The sequence below is a fragment of the Canis lupus genome, chromosome 2 (genome assembly GCF_048164855.1).
Source record: "Canis lupus baileyi chromosome 2, mCanLup2.hap1, whole genome shotgun sequence".
Classification (NCBI taxonomy): Eukaryota; Metazoa; Chordata; class Mammalia; order Carnivora; family Canidae; genus Canis; species Canis lupus.
This window is the reverse complement of record NC_132839.1, coordinates 55,719,594-55,747,012: the sequence shown is the minus strand read 5'-3', so window position 1 is coordinate 55,747,012 and position 27,419 is coordinate 55,719,594. Positions and strand designations below refer to the sequence as shown.

Sequence of the window (27,419 nt, the reverse complement as noted above, 5' to 3'; positions counted from 1 at the left end):
AAGCCCCATGTCGGGCTCCCTGCTCAGGGGGGAGTCCGTTTATCCTTCTCCTTCTGCCTCTCCCCTTCCCTCCCACCCTTGCTCTCATTAAAAAATAAAATCTTTAATTAATAAATAGAAGATAGATGTGTAGTGGTATCTTGCTTTTAAATTTGTATTTCTCTGATAACATATGCTGTGGAACATCTTTTCCTGTGTTTATCTGCCATCTGTAGATCTTTGGTGAAATGTCTGTTAAAGTCTTTAGCCCACTTTCTAATGAAGTTGTTTTCTTATTAGTAGGTTTTTAAGAGTTGTTTGTATATTTTGGACAACAGTCCTTCATCAGATACATCTGTTGGAGATATCTTCTCCCAGTCTGGGGCTTTCTTTTAATGTTCCTGATATTGTCTTTCACAGAGCAGAAGTTTTTAATTTTAATGCAGTTCTTTTTTTTAATATTAATTTTTAAAAATTTTTATTTATTTATGATAGGCATACAGTGAGAGAGAGAGAGAGGCAGAGACATAGGCAGAGGGAGAAGCAGGCTCCATGCACCGGGAGCCCAACGTGGGATTCGATCCCGGGTCTCCAGGATCGCGCCCTGGGCCAAAGGCAGGCGCTAAACCGCTGTGCCAAAAATAAATAAATAAATAAATAAATAAATAAATAAATAAATAAATAAATAAATAAATAAATAAATAAATAAACCGCTGTGCCACCCAGGGATCCCCTAATGCAGTTCTTCTTATCAATTATTTCTTTTATGGATGTTTTATCTGTTTATTGGTGTTGCATCTAAAAAGGCATTACAACACCCAAGGTAATCTAGAGTTTCTCCTAAGTTATCTTCTAGAAGTTTCATGGCTTTGCATTTTACTTTTAGGTCTCCAATTCACTTTGAGTAGGTTTTTGTGACGAGTGTAAGATCTGTATCTAAATTATTTTTTATGTGGATGTCCAGTTGTTCCAGTACCATATCTTAAAGAGACTATCTTTACTCCATTGTACTGCCTTTGTTCCTTTGTCAAGATCAGGTGACTATATTTACATGGGTCTATTTCTGGGCTCTCTTTTCTGTTCCTTTGATCTATTTGTCTATTCTTTTATCAATATCCCCAAAGTATCCATGAAGTTGAACCAAGGAGAGTTATTCCTCTCCTTTAATACTGTGCTGGCTATTCTGTGACTTTCGCTTCTCCGTGTAAATGTCAGAATCAGTGTGTCAATATCCATAAACTAACTTTGCTGGGATTCTGACTGGGATTGCCGTGAGTCTATATATCAAGTTGGAAAGAACTGACATCTTTACAATATTGAGTCTTCATATCCACAAATACGGAATATCTCCCCATTTATTTAGTTCTTCTTTGATTTTGCCCATCAGAGTTTTGTGGTTTTCCTCATATAGATTATGCACACACTTTATTAGATTTATACTAATAAATGTTGTTTCTTTTTGGGAGTACTAATGTAAATGATATTGTTGTTTATTTTTTAAGTAGGTTCCACACCCAACATGGGGCTTGAACTCACAACCTTGAAATCAAGAGTCACATGCTCTACTGACTAAGCCAGTCAGGCACTCCCAATATTGTGCTCTAAATTTCAAATTCTATTCGTTCATTGTTAGTAAACAGGAAAGCAAAGGTTATATTTTAACCTTGTATCCTGCAACCTTTCTATAATCACGTATTAATTCTGCCGTTAGTTTTTCTGTCAATTATTTTAGATATTCTATATAAATGATGTCATCTGTAAACAAAAAACAGTTTTAGGTCTTCCTTCCTAACTGTACACCTTTTATTTCCTTTTCTTGTCTCATTGCATTAGCAAGAATTTCCAGTATGATGTTGAAAAAGACTGGTGAAAGAAGACACATCACTGACCTACACTTGATCTTGGCAAGAAAGCCTCAAGTTTCTCATCATTAAGTATGATGTTAGCTGCAGGTTCCTAGTTTACTGAGTAAACTATTCCTAGTTTACTGAGACCTTTTTATCATGAATGGGTTTGGGATTCTGTCAAATGCTTTTTCTGCATTTAATGATATGATCATGTGATTTTTCTTTTTTAGACTATTGATGTGATAGGCTATATTAATAGATTTTTCTAATATTGAACCACCAGGCTTGCCTAACTGAGATAAAGCCCACATGGTTGTGGCACATAATTCTTTTTATACTTTTTTCATTGGATTTACTAGTATTTTGTCAGGAATTTTTACATCTATGTTCATGAGAGATATTGGTCTGCAGTTTTCTTGTAATGCCCTTTATCTAGTTTTGATATTAAGGTAACGCTGGCTTCATAGAATGAGTCAGGAGGTATTTTCTCTGCTTCTACTTTCTGAGAGAGACTGTAGAGAGTTAGTATAATTTCTTCCTTAAATGTTTAGTAAAACTCACCAGTAAAGCCTTTTAGGCTTAGTGCTTTCTGTTTTGGAAGGTTATTAATTATTGGCTTAATTTCTTCAATAGATAGCCTATTCAGAGCATCAAGTTCTTTTTTTCAAGATTTTATTTATTTATTCATGAGAGACACAGAGAGAGAGAGAGAGGCAGAGACAGAGGCAGAGGGAGAAGCAGGCTCCATGCAGGGAGCCGGACGTGGGACTCGATCCTGGGACTCCAGGATTATGCTCTGGGCTGAAGGCGGTGCTAAACCACTGAGCCACGGGGGCTGCCCAAGCATCAAGTTCTTATGTGAGTTTTGAAAGTTTGTGTCTTTCAAGGAATTGGTTCATTTCATCTAGGTTATCAAATTTGTGGACACAGAATCATTTATAGTATTTCTTTACCAAGCTTTTAACTTCTATGGAATCTGTAATGAAGCTCCTTCTTTCATTTCTGGTATCAGGAATTTGTATCTGCTTTTTTAGCTAGCCTGGCTGGAGGCTTATCGATTTTACTGATCTATTCAAAGAACCACCTTTTGGTTTCATTAATTTTTCTCTATTGATTTCTTGTTTAAAATTTCACTAATTTCTGCTTTAATTCTTTATTATTTCTTTTCTTCTGCTTATTTTGGATTTAATTTGTTGGGTTTTTTTCCCCAAGTGACCGAAGGTAGTAACTTAGATTATTAATTTTATTTTTTATTTTTTTAAAGATTTCATTTATTCATGAGAGACAGAGAGAGAGAGAAGGGTGGGGGGAGAGACAAAGGCAGAGGGAGAAGCAGGCTCCACGTAGGAAGCCCAACGTGGGACTCAGTCCCGGGTCTCCAGGATCACACCCTGGGCTGAAGGCGGTTCTAAACCACTGAGCCACCCAGACTGCCCTCTTATTTATTTTTTAAAGATTTTATTTATTTATTCATAAGAGACACAGAGAGAGGCAGAGACACAGGCAGAGGGAGGAGCAGGCTCCTTGAGGGGAGCTCGATATGGGACTCGATCCCAGGACTCCGGGACCATGCCCTGAGCTGAAGGCAGATGCTCAACCACTGAGCCACCCAGGTGTCCCAGATTATTAATTTTAGATCAATCTTCTTTTTCAATTACACATTCAATGCTACCAATTTCTAAGCACTTTTGCTGCATCCCAGAAATCTTGGTAAGTTGTATTTAGTTTTCATTTATTTCAAAATATTTTAAAATTTCTTTTTTAACCCATGTTTCATCTCCACATATTTGGGGAATTTCCAGTTATCTTGCTGTTATTGATTTCTAGTTTACTTCCATTGTGGACTAAAAGCAGACATTGTATGGCTTCTACTCTTTCAAATTTGTTAAAGTATTATGGCCCAGAATGTGGTCTATCTTGGTGAATATTCTGTAAGAGCTTGAGGGGGAAAAAACCACATGTACTTTACTATTAGATGAAATAGTTTATACATGTCAATTATATCCAATTGATTGATGGTGGTGTTGAGTTCCATTCTGTCTTTACTGGTTTTTTGTCTGCTGGATAGGTCCATTTCTGAAAGGTGTTGAGGTCTCCTGCCATGATACTGAACTCATCTATTTCTCCTTGCAGTTCTATTAGTTTTTGTCTCATGCAGTTTGATGCTCTGTTGTTGGGTGCATATACATAAAGGATTGTTATGTCTTCTGGGAGAGCTGATCTCTTTATCATCATGTGGTGTCCTTCTGTATCCCTGATAACTTCCCTTACTTTGAAGTCTGCTCTGTCTGAAATTAATATAGCTATATTTGCTTGTTTTTAATTAATGTTACCATGGTATGTCTTTATTTTTAATGTAGATGTCTTTTTTTTTTTTTTTTTTTTAAGATTTAGAGAGAGAGCAAGCAAGCAGGTGTGCACCTGAGCTGATATCAAAAGTCCAACACTTAACCAACTGAACCACCCAGGTGCCCCTATATGTGTCTTTATAAGTAAAGTGAGTTTCTTGGGGTGTCTGCCTTTGGCTCAGGTCATGATCTCAGGGTCCTGGAGTTGAGCCTCATGTGGGGCTCCCCGCTGAGCAGGGAGCCTGCTTCTCCCTCTTTCTGCTCCTGCTGTCTCTCTCAAAGAAATAAAATCCTTTAAAAAAATAATAATAAAGTGAGTTTCTTGTAGACAACATAGTTTCTTTCTGATATTTACTATATAAATCTTGTCAAACTCTTGGAGGCAAACCTCACAATACTGTGGGGCCCCCCTCATACCACAGTCCCTCAGAACATTCTAATTCTCTCAGAGTTGTCTGCACCAAGCCTCCAGTAATTCACAGATTACAGTTCAGGTTTTCCTACCCCAGCATTCCTGAACGGCTTCTACTCAAGAGCCTCTGGGAAGCAGTGAGTCCCTGCATTTGCCTAGCTCTCCAATCTTGGGGGTACTGTGTCTTCCCCTATGGATTTAAGAGTTGTTGATTTTTCAGTCTCTTCAGCTTTTTACTTATTGTTAGGATAAAATGTTGATTTCCAAGCTCCTCATGAACAGAACTAGAAACTAGAAGTCTAATACGTTTTCAACAAAATTATATGCAGGAAGTCTCAGATTACAGTCCAAATACACTTGTTCAAACAGCAAGTAGTCATAATTGCATAAGCATTTTGGAAAGCATGGAGTGTCAAAGGGGATATGCAGCTTCCAAAACTGCCAGTGCACATAGGGCATCCCAGCACCATCCTCCATGGGGCCACTGCCTTCCTTTGGAAGTCACAGGAGAGCAGGCAAACTGTTCTTTTGAGTGCATTCAAAGCAACCACTCCCCCTCCCCATAAAAAAAATAAGGATATTTTTAATTTCCAAGTTTTTGTCAAGAGCAAAATTAATGCAATGCAAACTGGAACTAAGTAATACATTTTAACAAGCTAAAGTAATTTTGTTACATAAACTAATTCATTTATTATAGGCTAATGCTGTTCCAAGTAGTGGGGCTTCTACTGGTCTTTCAACTACAGTTGTCTGAGGCTGACTTTACTGTGACAGCAGAAGTGGCCCAGGCACCACCTTACACCGTCTTCATGCAGGAAAAACAGTGCCAGCTCCCCATAGCTCATTGTTTCATCTTGGTTTTGCTACAGAAGTAGCAAGTGTACTTGGCATGCTGGCTCATTTCCATCTCTTCACCATTTTCCTGAGGGAGACACCAAAACGAGTGCCCTATTTACCTACGATTCCGCCCTTCTTGGTGTTTAGCCAAATAACAGCAAACTAGGTCTGAGCCTGAGCGGAAGAGATGCTCATGCTCTGCACGTGCAACCTCTTGTCAAGAACCACAATATTTGACAATTAGAAAGTGATGTTTTAAGCATTTTACATCCTAACGTGCTAGAATGTTATTTATGTATATGGCTTTAGTAAATTTCAGTTATGCTTTAGGAAGCAGGTTGGGGGTTTTGAGTTGACTTACGATGAATTATAAAATTTTCCCATTTAAGAGTAAGTAATGGCTCCAAGTCGAAAATTTCACTTAGGGCACATGCTGTTCAGGAACTAATTACCAAGGTTAAGCCAAAAATGCCTGTACCTGCATACCCTATGACCCAGAAGTGAGAATTTGAGATCTATTAACAAAGATCTGTAAGGGGTTATATGCAAAAATGTTTGTCCAGGGTTATTCGAAGCGGCAGAGCTGCAGACAATATGGGTATATCTAACTGGGAAAGAGTAATATGATGAATCCTTTTTAAAAAAGATTTTATTTATTTGAGGATACGAGAGAGAGCACAAGCAGGGAAGAGGCAGAGGGGCAACCAGACTCCCTGGCCTGGTCTGACCTGGGGCTCCATCCCAAGACCCTGGGATCATAACCTGCACTAAGGCAGACGCTTAACCAACTGAGCCACACAGGTGCCCCAGTAATATGATAAATCTTAAATACTTATGCTAAGTGAAAAAGAAAAAAAATCATGAGATCTATAATACCATTTACAAAATTACAAATACATAAGCCCTCAAAAATACATACTTTACAATACCACACAAAAACGAAATAACATACATTAAACACATTAGAATGATTATGTACAGTTGGCAGGGAGAGAAAAGGAGAATCAGATGAAGACCACCAAACTAAAAAAAAAAGTGAGGAACCGTCAGAGATAGGCAAGGATTTCTTAAACATAAAAAGACTAATAAATTAGATTTTAAAATTAAGAACTTCTGTTCATTAAAGGACCCTACTAAGGGAGTGAAAAGATAAGCTACAGAATGGGAGAAGGTATTTGCAAAACATATGACTGACAAAGGGCTCGTGATATGTAAAGAACACCTAAAGATCCAGAAGTAAGGAGACCAACCAGAGGGAGCCTTGCACAGCCAGGTGATGCTAATCTGTTAAGATCTGACAGGGTTTGTATTTCCCTGATGGCAAGTGATGCAGAGCATTTTCTCATGTGCATGTTGGCCATGTCTATGTCTTCCTCTGTGAGATTTCTCTTCATGTCTTTTGCCCATTTCATGATTGGATTGTTTGTTTCTTTGCTGTTGAGTTTAAGAAGTTCTTTATAGATCTTGGAAACTAGCCCTTTATCTGATACGTCATTTGCAAATATCTTCTCCCATTCTGTAGGTTGTCTTTGAGTTTTGTTGACTGCATCCTTTGCTGTGCAAAAGCTTCTTATCTTGATGAAGTCCCAATAGTTCATTTTTGCTTTTGTTTCTTTTGCCTTCAGGATGTATCTTGCAAGAAGTTACTGTGGCCAAGTTCAAAAAGGGTGTTGCCTGTGTTCTCCTCTAGGATTTTGATGGAATCTTGTCTCACATTTAGATCTTTCATCCATTTTGAGTTTATCTTTGTGTATGGTGCAAGAGAGTGGTCTAGTTTCATTCTTCTGCATGTGGATGTCCAATTTTCCCAGCACATTTATTGAAGAGACTGTCTTTCTTCCAATGGATAGTCTTTCCTCCTTTATCGAATATTAGTTGACCATAAAGTTCAGGGTCCACTTCTGGGTTCTCTACCAGATACCACCTCACACCAGTGAGAATGGGGAAAATTAACAAGGCAGGAAACAACAAATGTTGGAGAGGATGCGGAGAAAAGGGAACCTTCTTACACTGTTGGTGGGAATGTGAACTGGTGCAGCCACTCTGGAAAACTGTGTGGAGGTTCCTCAAAGAGTTAAAAATAGACCTGCCCTACGACCCAGCAATTGCACTGTTGGGGATTTACCCCAAAGATTCAGATGCAATGAAACACCGGGACACCTGCACCCCGATGTTTCTAGCAGCAATGGCCACAATAGCCAAACTGTGGAAGGAGCCTCGGTGTCCATCGAAAGATGAATGGATAAAGAAGATGTGGTCTATGTATACAATGGAATATTACTCAGCCATTAGAAACGACAAATACCCACCATTTGCTTCAACGTGGATGGAACTGGAGGGTATGATGCTGAGTGAAATAAGTCAATCGGAGAAGGACAAACATTATATGTTCTCATTCATTTGGGGAATATAAATAATAGTGAAAGGGAATATAAGGGAAGGGAGAAGAAATGTGTGGGAAATATCAGAAAGGGAGACAGAACATAAAGACTCCTAACTCTGGGAAACGAACTAGGGGTGGTGGAAGGGGAGGAGGGCGGGGGGTGGGGGTGAGTGGGTGACGGGCACTGAGGGGGGCACTTGACGGGATGAGCACTGGGTGTTATTTTGTATGTTGGTAAATTGAACACCAATAAAAAAATAATTTATTAAAAAAAAAAAAAGAAGTGACAGGGTAATTCAGCCCTCTGAGTCAGAATTCAACTAGGAAAAGAAAGCAGCTTATCAGTGATTGTTAAATTCCAGCAATTTTGTAAGAATGCAAGTAAGCAAAAAAAAAAAAAAAAGAATTAAAAAAAAATAATTCAAGTAAGCAGGAAATTTGAACATTTTAAATTTTATAAAACATATAAACAAATGTCACTGGCTAAAGTCTCTTCTATTTTAAGAGTTCTTGAGAGAAAATGGAAAAAGCAGCATCCGCATCTACAATTTGTATATCTACAAGGGGGAAATGAGTTACTTATGCAACTACTACACAGTAGAAAGCTTTGTTTCCATAGAGATTATGACACAACTGATTTAGGCCTTAAATTAGAATATTCCGATTTGAATGGAGAAATGATCTTTTTGTCTAAATGAATAGTGTATTCAGTGTGAATAAAAGCTCCGCACATCTGCTGATATCATTTCCTCTTTACTTCGGTAATAATAATGAGAATACATCCATACAAGTCCTAAAAAGGAATTCAGACACCCGAAAATTTCACAAGTGCCTGAAAATATATAGAGAATGACATCTTTCTACAGGATGTACAAAAATACTGACCATAAAGAACATAAAACATTTCAAAGTATCTTTCTGCTCACTTCACAACTATTACACTTAACCATTCTCTTGTATTATTAACTAAACAACAAGACGAAAGTCAATTCTGTCTACCTTCTGTCACTACTACCTGAATTCAACAGATAAACTGTAGACTGTGGGGGGTGGGGAGAGAGAGGAACACTTGCAATTATTAATCCAAAGTCACAAAAACATCAGAATGTTAAGTTTCAAAAGGAAGTGGAATGATACATAAATCGAGTACATATAAAATCCTTCAGGGGATCACACTGCCCTGGACAAAGCCTGGACTCTGACGTGGCATTCAAGGTTCTTATAGTGTTTGAAGCCTAAGCTTCAACGGCCCTAACAACTCAGGACCTCCTGAGAGCCTGAGTCTCTTACTACTATGCCATTCTTGTGGCTCACTGAGCATGGCACAGTCCTGCTTTCTTCCTCTTCTCCCCTAATTCTTCCTCATATTTCAAAACTCAAACAAACATGCTATGCCTGTGGCCCCAACCTCCATCTGGACGAGGGGCCAAGCCTATGTGTTCCCAAAGTTATCCTGGGCTTATTTTCATCACAGTGGAATTTCATTCCCTTACTTCCTCTGCTAGGCTGAGCTTGAGTTCTATTCACTTTCATAAAATTGGAACCTAAACAAATGCAGTGCTTAGTAACTACTGAATAATTGAAATCCCCAACATTTCCTCATGTTTTGATAATAAATGTTCCTAAAGGAAATATCCAAGAAGAAAGAATAAACAAATCCCACATGATAGAGTAAAATGAAGAATGACTACATTTCCTGATTGGCTTATATTATAAATCATTCTGTTCTTTTTCTAATTCACTGTGAAATCCTCTCCAGCCAAATGGATATTCTAATTCATTCTCAAAGGTCTCCACAGAAATGATATAATCTTTAATTTTGTTACAGTTGAGTATATTCTCAATAAGCCAAATTTTTCAAAGTTGTTTGATTAGCTTCTTGCTTTGTTGCCTCTCTGAACATTTTAGCACCCTACATCAATTGCTGTTTTCAACCACATTTTCTTTAGCTATCATAGAAAGTGCCTGACCTCCTTTTTAAAAAAACCTGTTTTCCATTTAAATTATAACATATAACTAGAAGTGAAAAACAGTATTGGTTTTGAGCATACATAACTGAACCTGAAAATAAAGCATGATGCACAAAAAACAGGAAGCGAGCCTTCTAGTTCAACCAAAGACACAATTTTCATATAAAAATGTCAGGCTATGACCATGTGATTTTGTAGAAAAATCTGTATGACAAATAACAAATAAAAGCAAAAAATGTAAAGATTAATACATTTTGGATGTATATCTATATACCCTCAAAATGTCTTTACATATTAAGCTAAAGGAAACTTCAATATCATGCTGATTTAATAGTGTAAGAAATTTTCCCAATAAAAAGACTTATTAGAATGGAAAAACTCTCAAACATACACAGTAGTAATAAGAAATAAATCTAAAACATGAAATTCTAATTACACTCAGAAAATGAAATGAGGGCAGACCACTTCTGCAAGTGGCTGGTTTCACTTATTACATGTTAATTTCCCCTAAATAGTTTCCGGGACACACAGATTCCCAGCACACTGAAAACCCCTCAAGAGAACGATGGTGCAGGGCTGGTCTGCAGAGCTAGCTGAATCTACCAAATCATATGCCTGAAGAAAGACTGGTAGCAGGGGCAACAAGAAGTCTGAATATGTAGTTTTGTGTTTATCACCTCTAAGCTTTGATTAGCTCTATTGACTCTGAGGTAGGGCAATCACTTGGGGGCATCTGAACTGCGGTGGGTCTAAGGACAGGGCCCCCATAAAGAATCACTGAAGCCTCGGTGTCCATCGAAAGATGAATGGATAAAGATGTGGTTTATGTATACAATGGAATATTACTCAGCCATTAGAAATGACAAATACCCACCATTTGCTTCGACGTGGATGGAACTGGAGGGTATTATGCTGAGTGAAATAAGTCAATCGGAGAAGGACAAACATTATATGTTCTCATTCATTTGGGGAATATAAATAATAGTGAAAGGGAACAGAAGGGAAGGGAGAAATGTGTGGGAAATATCAGAAAGGGAGACAGAACGTAAAGACTCCTAACTCTGGGAAACGAACTAGGGGTGGTGGAAGGGGAGGAGGGTGGGGGGTGGGGGTGAATGGGTGACGGGCACTGAGGGGGGCACTTGACGGGATGACCACTGGGTGTTATTCTGTATGTTGGTAAATTGAACACCAATAAAAAATAAATTTATTATTATTAAAAAAAAAAAAAAAGAAGAATCACTGAAGCGCTTCCCAGCAGAATCCACTCCCAGAGGTTTATGTGCTTGGGGACATCTGACTCAGTAAAGGGAGCTTGGTAGTAAATGACAGTGCATGAAATAAATCTGGGCAAGGTTTTGCCTCCATTGCCCTGTTGTACACATAAGATTCTGATATTCTAGTAAGCCAACAGTTTCCTTCCATAATTGGAAGGTTGAATATGCAGGACTCTTCTTGCAGGGTAACCAAAAAAAAGTGATTTTTAAGTCATTTTCCCACTTTAAACCTGTTTAATGGAAATAGCACTTCCTCCATGCTTAAGACAAATGTCATAAAATTTCTGTCCATTCTTTCTCAACACAAAGCCCCCAGAATTGCATTTTGTTAGTTTCTGAAGGCTGCCATAACAAATGACCACAACCCAGGTGGCTTAAAACACACAAAGTTATTTCCTCACAGTTCAGGAGACTAAAGGTCCAAAATCAAGGTGGAGGCGGGCTGATTCATTCCAGAGGCTCTGAGGGAGAAAGCAGCTCTCCTAGCTGCTTCATACTCTCTCCTAGCTCCTGATGGTTGCCAGAAATCTCCGGCAGTCCTTGGCTTGCAGCTGCATCACCCCAAATTCTGCCTGTTGTCACATGGACTTCTTAGAAGGACGCTCGTCATTGGATCAAGGGCCCAGCCTAATCCAGTATGACCTCATCTGAACGGATTCCATCTGCAAAGACTATTTCCAAATAAGGTCCCATTCTGAGGTTCCAAGAGACATTAATTTTTGGAGGACACTATTCAACCTGGTACACTCTTTAAGTCACACAAACAGCTTTAATTAAGTCATTAAAATGATTAATCTACTTCATTTACATAGAGATCAAATTAGGCAAAACTATAGTAATGTTTGTGGGGGGTAGGGGGTGGCAGAGAGAACACAAGAAGGCCTTATAGGGTCCTGGAATGTTCTATTTTCCAGGATCTGTGTGCTGGTTACATTTACAAGAATTCATCAAGTTGTACACTTAGGATTTCTGCATTAACTTTCAAAAAGCGTTTACTTTAAAAAGAAAGCAATTTGTCCAATATCTTAACAGCACTTCAGTTTTCATCTGAAGACTTCTCTCCACCAGCAAGGGCTGGTTGCAGGGGCAGCATGCCTCTGGAGAAAGGGGGGTGGCTGCCTCTCTCTCCCTCACTTCCTCCCCCACTTGCTAGCTGCTGTTTGAGGCAGGGAGCGTAGGAAAGGGCCAGAGAGAAGTAAGTTCTCACTTGCCTGGAACCATTACATGATCTCTCACTGTTGGAGGCTGATGGATTTTTAAAGCTTTTCTCTTTCAGAACATTTTCGTGGGTTCTTTGGAGATTCTCCTTCTGTGTCCTTAGCCCTGCAACTGCTTTAGATGGGCAGTGCCTCTCTTCCAGCTGGTTTTCCCCAATCCTCCCTTACAGTGCATACGGCACAGCCTTTAGTGCAGGGGTCCCCTCAGCCTGGTCAGCTAACATCTTAGCAGGAAGCCTTTGAGAATGACCCTATATCAACATTCTACCTAGATCTGGCATCTGCCCAAAGCCAAGTTGTGCTCACAGCTCTGCTCTGAGTTGCTTAGTGGGAGGGAAGGTTGGTATATTCACGTTCAAGTCCACTGTGCTTTCAGGTGAAGTGGCTCTGTGTGGATGACATGAGCCCTTTGTCCTCTAATGTCTGGGGTGCTTCCTGTCTGAGCCTCCATTTTACTTACAGGCAATTTTGAAGAAAGCATCCTCATTCACTGTTCAGATGTGTATCAAGAGCAGGAGTCTCTGAATGGATACAGAATGAAGAGCCAATGGGAAGCAGGAGGAAGAAAAGGACTGCTGTGAAAAGCAGAGGAATCTGGGTGGCCACCAAGGTGAACAGGAGGTAGACCATGAGGAAAGTAACAGATCTTCCGATCTTCTTGCAAGTTGGCAGGGCTGATATTCCTCCTGCATTGCATGTTTGTTGTTCAATCCAGCACCCTCAGCCAGTTCTATGAACTCTAGTACTAAGTAGTCTACTAGGCCTACTTTCAGCATTGTTGAGTTTTCAACCTTGGAGAGTCAAGTTGAAGATTTGGGAGGGTGGTATTAAAGACTGCTAAATGCCATTTAAACTAGAATCCTCATGTACACTGCCATCTGTTATATACACACATTAATTTTTATGAAACCATGGATTAAATAGTAAATAAGGCTTTGGTTCTGCTGGTGAAACAAAGAATGCCACTGCACACACATGAAAGGACTAAATATTTTAACACTTCAGGATGAGAGCCTGTTTATGTTTCAGGAGCTTCCAAAAACAAAATATCATATTTTCCTGGTCCTCAGTGATAGCTTTTTTTTTTTAAGGTTTTTTTTTTTTAAGGTTTTGAGAGTGAGAGAGTATACACAAGCAGGGGGAGGGGCAGAGGGAGAAAGAAAGAATCTCCAGCTGACTCAGCATTGAGTGTGGACCCCAACACCATGACAGAAGCTGAAAGCAAGAGTCAGATGCTCAACCAGCTGAGCCATGAGCCATCCAGGCACCCCAGCCCAGTGGTAGGTTGTAAGGACTTCACCACCAAAAAAAAAAAAAGAACTTCACCAAAACCTCCCACATAGTATTCAAGTTAAGTAACAATGTAGCCTTTTCTTTTTTAAAATTTCACTCATTAGTTTGGGATTTTTAATTTCTTCAAAGGAAGGAAGATAATCACCTTAAACCAACACTTCATTGTAGCTGGCTGAGTGGAAACAAATAGTATAAAGTGAATATCCAGAAGTGAGATAGTATTTCTGTGACTTCAATGCTCTTGAACATTAAGTTGCCTCTTCTGTTATAGGGACCTGTATTAGTGGAATAAGTGGTTTGACTTCCTGATGACCAAGCTTCTGGATGCCATCTTGTGACCTCCAATTCCCATTTATATTTATTGATAGAACAGATATTGACCTTAGTTCTATCAATTATTTTTCTTGCCTTTTTTTAAAGATTTATTTATTTAATTTATTCATTCATTCATTCATTCATTCATTCATTCATTCATGAGAGACAGAGAGAGAGAGGCAGAGACACAGGCAGAGGGAGAAGCAGGCTCCATGCAGGGAGCCTGACATGGGACTCGATCCCGGGTCTCCAGGATCACGCCCGGGCTGAAGGCGGCGCTAAACGGCTAAGGCACTGGGGCTGCCCTGTTGCTCTTTTAAATGACTGTTTTCCTTTGGTGTATTTTGATATTTAAGATGGTTTATATTTTTATCTAGTGGTTACTTTTATTAATATTTATAAACCTTTCCTTTGGTAATTTCTACTTAATTCCCTATAAGGAATGATGGGATTAAGGTATTTTCTTCTCCCACACCATCCCTCCACAACACTAGTTTAGCCGATTATATCCTCTTTTCCTGTCTAGCTTTGTACTCCTAAATATACTTACACCTCTATTAGCTTATCTGTTAGTTCTAAATGATGCTCTTTGAATCCTAGCTATTAAAGATAAGGGAAGAATATTTTTACTTACCACCCAAATCTAGCTGGTTAGATAATTTCCCACTGTCAGGTTACATAACCTTTACATTCTGTTCTATTGCACTACTCTTCATATTTGTTTTAATAACCTACAATTAAACAGACTCTGTGCTCATCACCAGTTCTTTTGCTGTAGTTTCTCTAGTGATCTTTTGAGGGACTGAAGTTTATTTTTGACTAGATTCCTCAGGAAGGATTCGTGGGAACAATCTTCTCAATATCTTCTGTTAAAAAACTCGTCTTTTTTTTTTTAAACAATTTTGCTGAATATAAAATCCCTGAATATAAAATCATACTCACTCTTCTGAAGGATTCTGTCAGTGTTCCCTCGTGTTGATGAGGAGATGAAGCAGCCACAATCTCCCCTCTCACAAATGAGTTGATCTTTCGGCCTAGCTGCCCAAATAATTCTTTACATTTGCAGCCCCAAACGTCACATTTCTGGGCACCCGAGTGGCTCAGTTGGTTAAGCGGCCTACTCCTGATTTCAGCTCAGGTCATGATCTCAGGGTCCTGAGATAAAGCTGCCCCCCTCCCCCAGTCACCCTGCTCAGTAGGGAGTCTACTTGAAATTCTCTCTCCCTCTCCTTCTGCCTCTCCCCAACCCTCCCCCCAACACTCTCTCTAAAATAAATAAACCTTTTAAAAATCATCAGCAAGGGGCGCCTGGGTGGCTCAGTCAGTTAAGCGTCTGCCCTCAGCTCAGGTCATGATCCTAGGGTCCTGGGATCGAGCCCCTGCGTCATCGGGTTCCCTGCTCAGTGGGGAGTCTGCTTCTCCCTCTCCCTCTGCCCCTCCCCCAATTTATGCCTGGGCTCTCTCTTTCTCAAATTAAAAAAATATCAACAACAAAAAAAGCCCTTCACATTTCTGTTCCCTGCCTCAGGCAATTTTTGTACCCTTCATTTGCATCTGCCATTCACTAACTCTTCGTCACCATTTCTATTTCACTTAGCTCACCTACTCCATTCCTGTTTTCTATATTGCTGTCTTACATCACTTTCAACATTGCCTCCCTGTCTTTGATGGTTTTCTTCTTCTTTTCCTTCACTGTCTTTCCTGGACTCAAGTTTCTTTTCCTATTGGCTTGTCAGTTCTTCCCTGAGCTTCTGTATTTCTTTTTTTGTGCTCTAGTTCTTTGTATAGGTGGATTGACTTTTTTTCAATTTGTGAAATATTTAGTCATAATTTTCATTTGTTCTGTGTCAGTGTTTTTCTAGTGAGTGTTATTCACCGTTTTTTTTTTTCATGTTTCCTTTATCATTTTTTCTTGTAATTATGTTTGACTAGGCCCTAAACTGGTCCATTCTTTGATCACTCATTCATTCTTGAAGGCAGTTTTTCCTAGACCAGTTACTTGAAGATTCATCTGGAAGGATGGCTGGAGCCATATTCAGGGGAATAGGAGACTGCTTTCTTTTTCTGGCAGGACTGTATATATGTGCATATAAGGTGTGGGAAGGTGTTCTTTAGCTTCTCTCTGTCCCTAACCAAAAGGGACAGGCAGCTGCAGGGCCTTAGCACTCTCCTTCCCACCATCACAGATCAGGCTGCTCCCTACATACGTTACTTGTGTAAATCCTCATTCAATCTCCAACCTCCTCTGTACCTTAAAATCAAACTGGATCTGGTGCAGTTTCTGCCACCAGCCTGTGTACACCTTTCCATTCAAACAAAACATTTTGGCTTTGAAACCCATGGTGTATTTCTCATCTTGGAAAACGTTATTTGCTACACGCTGTTTTTTTTATTTTTTCCTTTTCCTTAGATCTATGGCTGTGTCTTCTGTTCACTTCCTCTTACACTCCTGGTCAATCTTTCAAAGACTCTTTCCATTCCTTTTCTGGCTTGGGGTACCACACATCTGATTTCTTCAAAGACAGTGTCTTTATTTCTGTTTCTTCTTCTCCTAGTTTCCAGGGATGATTCCAGGAAAGGAGAGAGAAAGGAGGACTTTAGCATGTTCAAATCTTAAGTTCTACTTTTTTTCCCTCCAAAAAGAAAATAGCTTTATAATTTCTTTGATTATAAAGTAACACATGGCACTCCAAAATCCAGACAATACAGAAAGGGTACAGAGAAAAAATAAAATAAAAAGGTTTTACCTGAAATCTCATCAGTCTAAAAAAAAATCCCTGTTAACATAGACACACATATCCTGATACATATAAATCTACCTTATCCTGTGCTTCCCCCCCCCACTTAAAACTGAGTATTTTCTTGGAAATACAGATCTAAAATATAATTTTAATAGCGACATTATATTCACAATGAACTTCCTTTTAACTAAGAGTATCATGAGGCACTGTAGTGTTTAAACTTTAAAATAAACAATCCCATAAACCAGAAGTCATGCCCCCTCAAGATCAAATTTTCCACATTTTAAAACGTTTCCTTGTAAATCAGAGAAAATGAGGGGTTTATTCCACAGGCCTTTAGAAATAAAACAAGCAGGCCTAGGTCTGTAAAAACTAGGTAACTAAGGGTTCTCTTGAAAAGTTACGTTTTCCATGACCTTTGTTCCCTGTATAATAAATACACTGTATTTTCCTGGTTTCTCATTTACAAGACAGAGAAAATCCAAACAAGTCTTATACTAAGGACGAACAATCTCTACAGGTTATTAAATCAGGAAGACAGTGAGGAGAATTACAGACTGCTCCTCTTATAACTAGAGGTGAGCTTGTACTAGGGCATCAAACAAGGGACCATGTGCAAATTGCCTGCAGTATATGAGTTTTCACTAAACTGTCTTTTCTAATCTATTTCCTTAATTAATAGAGACTTAGAACTACACAAACACTGAAACTCAAAGGTGGTTGTAGCTGTGAAGATAGAAAACATTCTGTTCTTTCTCTCAGCAGACACAGAAACAACTTTTTCAATGAAATATCCCCTACACAAATGAGCAAACCTCCAGATGGCTATGTACTGGCATGTGCCACGGAACAGGCTATAAGTGAATGTTATTCACAAAAACATTCCAACAAATGTTTGAATATAGCCCTTAAGTTAGGATATGCCCCCTATAAAACTGGCTTAACAATGGATTCAATAAGCAGTCAGGCACGAGAAGAAGTGCACAAGAGAAGGCCAGAAACCAGTGATTTATTCATAGTAATCAAGCCATTACCAACAACAGTAGCATGTAGCATTTGGATGTTTCCTATGTACTAAAACAGCATCTAAACTTTCCATCAGTCCTATAAAGTAGGAACTGTTATCATTCATAATTGGGAAACAGAAGCTCAGCAAGGTTAACCTACTGGTCAGTGACATCACTAGGAAGTGAGGATGTGGGTATCTAGACCCCTAAGGCCCATGCTTGTCTCTGCACTATACTGCCTCGTATGCTTAACAGCTATGGAAACTCAGAAAAAGGGACAGTGATTTTGACCAAGACAGGCAGAAAGGCAGGAATCAGGCTGGGTCTGGAAAGGCAGGCAGGACCTGGACAAGTGGAGACGCACAGAAAGGTCTGTGTGAGCAGAAGCAACAGAAGAGGAAGGCTGACGCAGAATCTCGGACAGCCACATGGATGGGGCTAATTATAACCCTCTTCTCATCCATCTGGCAAAACTGTGTTACAGAAACTGGAAGACAAGATACGTGAGACACAAAGATAGAAGTCTAGCCCCAGCTCTGCCTCTCAATATATGGCCTTTGGGGAGACACTTCACACTGAGCCTCATTATAGTCTCCAGGTAAGAACTGTAATGCACTATCATGTTCAGGTGTAGGTAATAATATGTTATCATTTATAATCTTCTAATATACATAGATTTCCTTTTGCAAGGAAGACATGAGGTAGCTATCCAATTGGCAGGTATGGATATGAAATTGTCATCCATTCCTTCACTTCAACAAATATTTAAGGGGTACTTTTTAGGCACTAAATGTATACCAAATGCTGAAGTTCTAGAAATAAAAATATGGATCCTATCTCCCAGATGCTAAATATAGAAGGATAGAAAAATATAAACAAATAATTACAACACTTTGTGAATGTTTAACAACAAATGCTTGTACAGAGTGTGAGTGCGAAGTGACTGATTAACTCCACCCGGCAGGTGTGGGGGTGGTCACCAGTTTTCAGAAGAGGGACACCTGCTGAAACGAGTCTGGAAGGAAATGCAGGGCTGTGCCAGGTAAGAAGGGGGCAAGGGGCATTCAGGAACACTCAATGGCTAAGTGGGATTGAGATGGAAGATTCCATAGCAGAGGAGGCAGCAGAGGGACTAAGATCAGATGGCAGAGGCCCGAGCAACCAGCAGCGCTGCAGTTAGGTGAGCACTCGTGCCCGGGCACAACTACCAGGTGAAAACCGTAGATGGATTCCACAGGCAGATCTGATCAGGGCCAGCACCGGAGTGTGTGGCTCTGGCCACAGAAGGAACCCAGGCTGGCTCGGGGACACGGTGGCCAGGAAGGATACTGCGAGGCCCCTGGGCCAGACACCACGAGGCCCTGAAGATCATCCACAGGATGACAGGCCTCAGGTGGAGTCCACACAGCCATCCTCAGCCAACTCTAGGCCACCAGGTGAGAGAGGAGAGAAGAAAAGGTGGTGAGGACTCCAAGGAGCAGAATGAAAGCGGGTCCTTGGAGGTCACAGGGGCACGAGCTCAGCGGGAGAGGGAACTACACCAGTGCCAGCCTGCAGGCTGAGTTCTCCCACAGCCTCGTCCTTTTCCACCTCTGCCCTGGCAGCAGCAGGGCTGGGGGAGGGTGGGGACACAGCCCTGTGTGAGGGGAACACGGCATGCAGACCCCCAGCCCTGGGACCCCAGGGGACGCAGCCGGGGTGGGGGGCTTGGGGCAAACCTCTTCCTCCCCTAGACCACCTCGGGTGAGACACTGAGGCCAGGGCTGCTGCCTTGCATGTGAAGGCAACAGGTGGCTGACCCAGGGCTTCGGACTTGGTCACCTGGTACCCCTCTCCTCCAGACCTGTGTGGGGAAAGCAGATTCCAGCTGTGGAGGCTGTTGGCTGCAGCTGGAAGGCCATACCTGATACAGCCCAGCACTCAGGGATGCATTAAGACGGCCTGTGCAGCTTCAAAGAAAGGCCCTGGGCTCAGGCCTGGCAGGGATCCTGTGAAGCCAAGTCTGGCAAGAGAAAAATGTTTCTATCACCAATTTTACAGACTGTTTTACCATTGTACCTTCTCATAATTTTACTCAGCATCACCAGAACAATTCGAGTGGAGGAAAAAAAGAAATAAATGGAAATAAAATGCTGTATATTTGGGAGAAGATGAAGGATAGAAGGCAAAATGTAAAGAATAAGTCCAGAAAAGGACCTTTGGTTAAAAAAAAATTATCTCTGCTAATTTGTGAATGATGCTCCAAAGTTTAAATTAAAAAAAAGAAAAAAGAAAAAAAGATCCATGAGGCCAGAATAGCTCTGATGGAGTCTGAAGCAAATACATTATAGAAGAAGGGAAAGACAGTAAAAATAGGAAATGTCAGTTTCTGACTATAGCCAACATTAATTTGAGAAAATAACTTTTAATGGAAACTTGGGTCATTAAAAAATTCTGGCTGGAGGGGATCCTACTACCTATGGTTAAAATAAGAAAAGTGACAAAATATGTCAGTTATTATTAACAAAAAATTTCAAGGCTGGGCTGCCTAAACGAATTGCCAAAATTATATGCTCTCCGGAGACTTCTGCATGGTCGTCAGTTTGATGAGTATTTTTTTTTATTCCTTACATCCCTCTCCTCAAAGACTACTTTTTGCCATCATCAGTCCTTTTTTGTGGACTAAATTTAACTCTGTATTTACAAGTCCTAAGGATGTGCACTGAAATAAGCCGCATGCAAAAGAAGATTAAAAATAAGATTGTGCTTAATGCTCTCATGATAACTACAGTTGATTGAAAAGGACGAAGCAAATCCCCAAGACAGTAGAAGGGAAGCCTCTGCTGTGCTGGCAGGTGTAAGGGAGGATCAGGTAGGAGATGGGATCTGAGATGGGCTTTGAAAGGCAGAGGCAGGTTTTTAAGGCAAAGAGGCTAAAAGGAGGTTACAACCCAAATAAGTCACACAATTAAAAGCAAACAAGGAATGAGCTTTTACCCTGTCACACTGTCAAACAGTAGGAACAGATAACACTTCCGGGAGTAGTATAAACTGGTACATTTGTAAAGGACAATTTAGCCGGCCAGATACAATTTTTTAAACATTCACGTTGATTCAGCAGTTCAATTTACATGTACATCTAAAGAAAAATCATGCTATTTTGTAGCACTTGCATATATTACATACTCAAAAAAATGTTATTAACTTAGGAACAATATAAGAATTCTCACGTTGTGGGAATAAGAAGATTTAGTTGTATGGATGTTCACCACAACATTATTTATAACAGACAAATGTCAGCAAGTGGTTAAATACTACCCCCATAAAATATAATAGCATGAAGTGTTTCCAGTAGTGCAATATGGTAATTGACATGGAATGTCAATTTTAAAAGCAGATTTCAGAAAAATGTACTTTATGTAAAAGCCCACCATTTGTTGTTGTTGTTTAATGTATAGATATATCCTCAGAAAAATGACAGGAAAGATCAAACAAAAATCAGTGATTTCCTCTAAGCGTAAAATAGCAGATAATTTTTATTTTACTTTTGCTTATTTGTGTTTTCTAGAGTGAACATGTATAATTTTCAAATTAAGAAATAAAAACATGGAATTATGTAAATTTTCTAAGATATGTGAGTAAAACTTCAGTCTTTTTATGACACTATTCCACAAAAGGTGCTGTGGGATACAATGTTTTATAAGATGACAGTGAATGCCACTGCTTAGTCATCTCTACACATTTCTTTGAAAGGGTAGAAATAACTACAGGGAGGAAAGAGAAGAGGGCAGATCATTTTAGCAAACCCCAATCTCAATTTTTCATTTTGGTTTCAATACTGATGTGGGACACCTCTCCTGAGACTGTTTTACTTCAAACACCACCTTCCTCAGAGATGGCTAGCTTTCTCTCTGCTGTGGCTCATTCTTCAGCCTCCAGATCCTTAAATATTTCCTGATCATCTGCAAAGAGAAGTATGCTCTTTTCATTTCACATCTGTTTGCAACTTGTTAGGGAAACCGATAGGCAAAGATTAAACGGAAACCTGAGGGCGTTCTGGCTGCCAGACCTGACCACTTCTGAAGCCTCTTCTGAAGTGTGGTAACTCCAATTGAGCCTTGGGGGTGGGAGTGGGGGGTGTCTCTTGATGTGCAATGATAAAGCAGATCCAAAAAAGAGGCATTTTGTCCTTACAAGCAAATGACAATTCCTTAGGTTTTCATCTTTATAAGTGACTAAGAACCACATCATAATAACCTATTCATTGAAGTATTAAAAGATAAAATTTGGTGTTCATAAATCAAAGTTAGATGTTACTGCATTTAAATAGTATTTTAAAAATACATTTTGTAGTCCCTAGTAAGAAAAAAAAAGTTACATCATGAACCAGAATATACATATATCCCAAACAAACCGAAATACAAGTTTGACATTCTTACCACATGAGCCACTGTTACTTTATATTCCATCTCATTTTAAAATAACTGATAGTGGGATGCCTGGGTGCTCAGCTGATTGAGCTACTGACTCTTGATTTCAGCTCAGATCATGATCTCAGGGTCATAGAATCAAGCCCCACCTGGAGCTCCATGCTCAGCGTGGGGTCAGCTTTAGATTTCTCTCCCTCTGCCCCTCTCCCCTGCTCATGCATGCCCTCTCTCTCAAAATAAATAAATAAAATCTTTAACAATAACAAAAAAACAATAGCTTTAAAAATACATAAAAATAAAATAACCAATAGTAGTTTTTAAGGCAGCCGCAGGTGTTTTGGACCTCCTTCCATTGAGAGGTGGGGATCTGGATCCCCTTCCTTTGAACCTGGACAGACTCATGGCTGCTTCAACCAAGTGAGAACACTCACTCCCCAGACACTTACTTCCCTGTAGGAACCCAGCAACCATGCTATGTGAAGTCCAAGCCTACAGGCACTTGGGTCAAAAGCCCCAGCTGATCCCACCAGCTTTGGAGGCACTGCAGGCCCAAGGACCAGACATGTGAGTGAAGCAGCCTCAGAATGAGTCTAATTCACAGCCACTGGAATCATCCCCTCCCATCTGAGGCCCCAGATATTACAGACCAGAGGCAAGCCACTCCCTACCAGACCCTGTCCAAATTCCTGGGCCAGAATCCAGGAGCATAATAAAATGTCTCTAGTTTAATGCCACTAAGTTTGAGGTGGTCTATAACACAGCAGTAACAACTGGAATGACAATGCCAGACAGACATAACCTGCAAAACTGATGCCACGATCCATTAGTAGGGAGTTTGACAAACACTAGTTCAGAGGACACTAATTCGGTATGTGAAGCTTGGCATTCAACCCTGTAATGTTCTCCCTGAGTCTGCATACTCAGGTTGTAACTGGGAATGGATGGGATGGGTTGCATAGGGTAATAAAGGAAGTGGGGTTTGGGCCCCATATGAATAAGCCAGCATCAAAAGGACTTGAGATTCATGGGGGCCAAACACTGAAGCACAGGAAGGTCATATTGTTTTGGTCTGAGTCTCAAGGTGATCCTAACCCCCTAAGGATGGTCCAATGTCCCTGCTAACTATATGCCAAAACAAATACTTAAGGTCCCTATAAAACATTTTTGATCTAAAGGCCACTTACTTACATCTATCCACTTTCAACACTGTCAAGCCTATCTACAGTTTCAAGCTTTTCTGTTAATGGATAACTTTCATCTAAATATAAACTCAGATTAATCTGTTAAGGATTAGCAGATTCTTTAAAAAAAAAAAAAAAAAAAGGCAGGGAGAGTAAGAAGCATTTTTGGTGGAAGGAGAGTGTCCAGCAGGGCTGGGCCAGAGAACTTTAATTGATTAAATGGGCTCTTGGTTTCTTTCTTTAAATGTCACTAGTTAGGTTAATATTATAGTACTGGTCCCAGGGGAAAAAAACCCAGGAAATTCACGACAAGGACAGGACTTCCAGGAAGGGCAGCCTGGGAGTGGGAGCATTAAGGAAACTTCCCAAAAGGAAGAGAAGCTCTCTGAGCAAGTGTTCCACATGCAAGGAGCTCATCTCATGGACCTCGCCTCAAGGGAATACCCCTTGAAAGAAAAGGTCCAGATCAGAGAGGAAATGGGAATGGGGCCTTGGGGAACTCTCAAGTCAGAATTCAGTTGACTTCAAGCACTTATGGCCTTGGGATATGAAAAGCATATTTCTATTATATTCTCAGTGCCCACAAAAGCAAAAACAAATACCTCTGAGCTTGAGATGGTGGAAGAAGAGATCAAGCAGAAAGAACTAGAAGCCACTCAAAGACCCTAGACTAACTTATTTATGCAGTGTCTCCCCCTAAAAGAAAATGTTTCACTATTACTCCAAATAAACCTGGTTTCATTTTTTTTTGTTTTGTTTTTAACCTGGATGTGTTATTCTTCACTGCATTCTTTAATGTGTAATGCATGCAAGTCATTAAAAGTTTCTGAAAAACTGTGTTTAGGGCAATTCATGACTAAAGTCACTGTTCAAAAAACCAACTAACAATCACCACAGCAGCTGCAGCCCCATCAGCACACTGAAGCCAGGAAGCAACAGGATAAGACCTACCAGAAGCAGAGAAGTGAGCCTGGGTCCCAACTGTTGCCTGGTATGTAGGTACTCAGTAAGAATCAACAGAAGAATGAAATGCATGGACAAACAGGCTGAGAAATTCTTGGCACCTGGAGAAAACTGAATGTGAACAAGTTTCTTTTTACCTCTTCTACCACTTGTACAGAAAAGCAAAAGGGAAATTAACAAAACAAAAACAAAAACAAGCCTAAGCAGAATGAACAGATGGACTGTGGCCTACATAGAAATTAGTCGGTCACTATGAAACAATTCTGTTCCTCTGCAGGGAATCTGGCGAAGGCCAAACTAAGGAAGGTCTGGGAGACTTAACAAAAAGATTCAAGATGAACTGACAAAGGAAAAGTCACCCATTAGGGAGAGAAATAACAAACCAGACCAAATTCACTTACTAAGTGGCAATTTCATAAAGGCTGCCATACCTGGTTTACTCATCTTTCATTCTGTAGGCATTTAAGTGCTCCTGTGTGCTCAGAAGACTTCTGTTAAGCAAGAAACCCCTCTTCTGAACTGCATAGGAAGTTCACCCAAATATATGCCAGGCATTGTGCCAGGGTTGCAAGGATACAGTCTCTATCTCCATTGAGGAGGTCATAGTCTAGAGGAGAGAACAAGAAACAGACAATGGCAGTATGACATGCTACCTAAGTTAGAGGAGAGCTCAGCGTTCAAGAAAGATTCCTGAAGGGCTAGCAGGAGTTAGCCAGGCAGGGAATGGGGCTACAGGAAGGAGAAATAACCAGCAAAGATCTGATGACCAACCTTTGTTTGGAAAGCTGAGCAGATGCCTCTCTCCACTAGCTTCAAGGCATTTTTGGAGGCTTGCAGACAGCCAGTTCCAGCATACTTCCATATCCAGCCATCCTGATCTCTTGGCAGACAAAACACCATGCTGCTATTATGCTTCATTCCTGCTCACCTCCACCTCCTTCTCTGAATACTCCAGCACCTCCCTAAACACCTGGAACACGGTCATCTCCTCTCCACCACCGTCCTACCATCAACCTGTGGTCAACACTCGTGTAAATGACCCATCCAGCAACTTCCACAGGTTCTGTCACAACCCGGTGATTTTCACCTCCACCTTACTCCATTCCAGCCCCTCAGCAGCCAAAACTGTCCCATGATGGAAATGTTCAACTCCAATATCCTGCTCTCTGACCAATATGCCCATCCTGCTAGTTCAGTGGGACCTTTACTCCTCTTCTTAGAACTCTGACTTCCAATTCGTTCACTATTGTGCTTTCTTCTCAATTTACCACCTCTCCCATCCTGTATAAACCACCTCTCCTGACAAAATGCTACCCTCTCATTCCATCTTCTGCTCTCCCACCTCCCTTTCTTTGCTAACACAATGTGGGGCAAATTATGTGCTCTAATCAACACAACTGTTCATTCCCTCTGCTTCTACACCTGGGATGCTGGGCACTACTGGAGAAAAATCACACAGCTCTGTAGAGTGAGACCACCAATCACGCATGGTCTCTGCCCCTAGCTGCTTAGAAAGCTTTCTATAGGCCCCAGATAGCTCTTATCTCCCCCAACAACTCTTTCCCTATCAATGATGTCTTCAAGGTTCGTGATCTCTCACTCTTAGAATATGACCTCACTTCTATTTCAAAAAGAAAAATAAGGCAACCTAGCAACAATTAACTCCTTAAAATTTAGGCCTAGTCTTAACCTGCAAAAATGGTAGCATTCATTTTCATGTACACTTCCTTTCTTTCAATGTCTTCCTAAAAGAAATGTCCTTCCTCTTGCCCACAGCTAATCCTACCACCTAAGTCTACTTCAAGGATCCCAACAATAGTCTCCTCTGTCCTAATCGGTAATCTCTCCTCTATGGACTCTTACCCTTTAGCATGTAAACGTGCTCATCTATCTTCCGTTTAACAAAATGAACAAATCTTCCCTGGACCCCATGAGATGGAAATCTATGACATGCTAGCATTCCACAGACCCTTTGAAAAAAAAAAAAAAACAACCTCAGGTGATTTGTTTTAGTTGATACGCTATGATCTGTGCCACAAACATCACGCAAAACCACTCCCAATACCCAGGTGTTGCTGCTAGGCTGTGGAATACTGCTGGAGCTGAGAGGACAGCAGACAGCCAGAGGCAGCCAGGTGCCCAAACCACAGAAGGGGTGAGACCTGGACCCAACCGGGTCTTCTCTAAGGAGAAATATGATCCACCCACACGTGTTTGGACTGATGGTAGAGCACAGCTGCTCTATGCCATAACCCCACTGTGTATCTCCATTAAAAGACCCGAGGCTGACTGCAAGTTGCTAAACAACAAACTAGCACGTCAAAACATGTTAGCCAGGATTTAAAACTCACCATTTGGTAACCATCATGGTAATAACATTTCAGGCAAAAATCATCAATGGATGATAAAACTAGTTGGTGAAAGTTTAATGAGAAAAAGTCTATTTACATAGCTTCAAAATATCTGCCTGCAAGATATTCTTTGATTTCAGAGGGAAAAATACTGAGGAAACCCACAAGACACCATCTTAAACAAGGAATACCAATGAACAGCACCAGGAATAGAAAAAGGGACACAATGTGTCTTCTAATATGCACTGAGAAGGCTCCAACATCACGTCTATAGTATTCCTGCCAAAAACGCATGATCTGAATCTATCATGGGGAAACAGCAGACAAACCTAAAATAAGGAAAATTCTACAAATAACTGGCCTGTATTCTTCCAAAAATGTCTAGATCCCAATAGATCAACATCAAGGGATGTTCTCTGATGAAAAACTAAAGAGACATGACAACTACATGTGTGATCTTGGATTGGATCCTATAATAAAAAATAAGTTTTCTTGGGCCACCTGGATGGTGCAGTTGGTTGGGCTTCCAACTCTTGTTTTGGCTCAGGTCCTGATCTCAGTGTTCTGGGATGGAGCCCCGTGTCAGGCTCCACACTCAGCAAGGAGTCTGCTTAGGATTCTCTTTCCCTCTCCCTCTGTCCCTTCCATTCATGCTCTCTTTCTTTTTCTCAGATGGGTAGGTAAATCTTTAAAAAATAATAATTTTTCTTTTGTTATAATAAAGAAATTTTGTGGAACTGGTGGAATTTGAGTAAGGTTTATGGAATAGGTAACAGTATTGTATCAATATTTAATTTCATGATTTTGATATTAGTATTGATTATAGAATATGTCTTCATTTTGAGGACATATGGAAGTACTCAAGAGTAAAGGGACATCATGCCTGCAA

General features: G+C 40.3%; 1 protein-coding gene and 1 long non-coding RNA gene across 8 annotated transcripts in view; one reads left to right on the top strand and one right to left on the bottom strand.

Moving 5' to 3' along the window:
- Positions 1 to 27,419, bottom strand: part of PDE8A (phosphodiesterase 8A) — a 157,241-nt gene that overhangs the window by 92,263 nt on the left and 37,559 nt on the right. The gene's annotated exons all lie outside the window — the stretch shown is intronic.
- On the top strand, positions 13,354 to 26,490 carry LOC140618474 (uncharacterized). The gene is made up of 2 exons (XR_012018605.1): positions 13,354 to 18,224; positions 18,591 to 26,490. It is a non-coding gene; the product is annotated as an uncharacterized lncRNA (long non-coding RNA).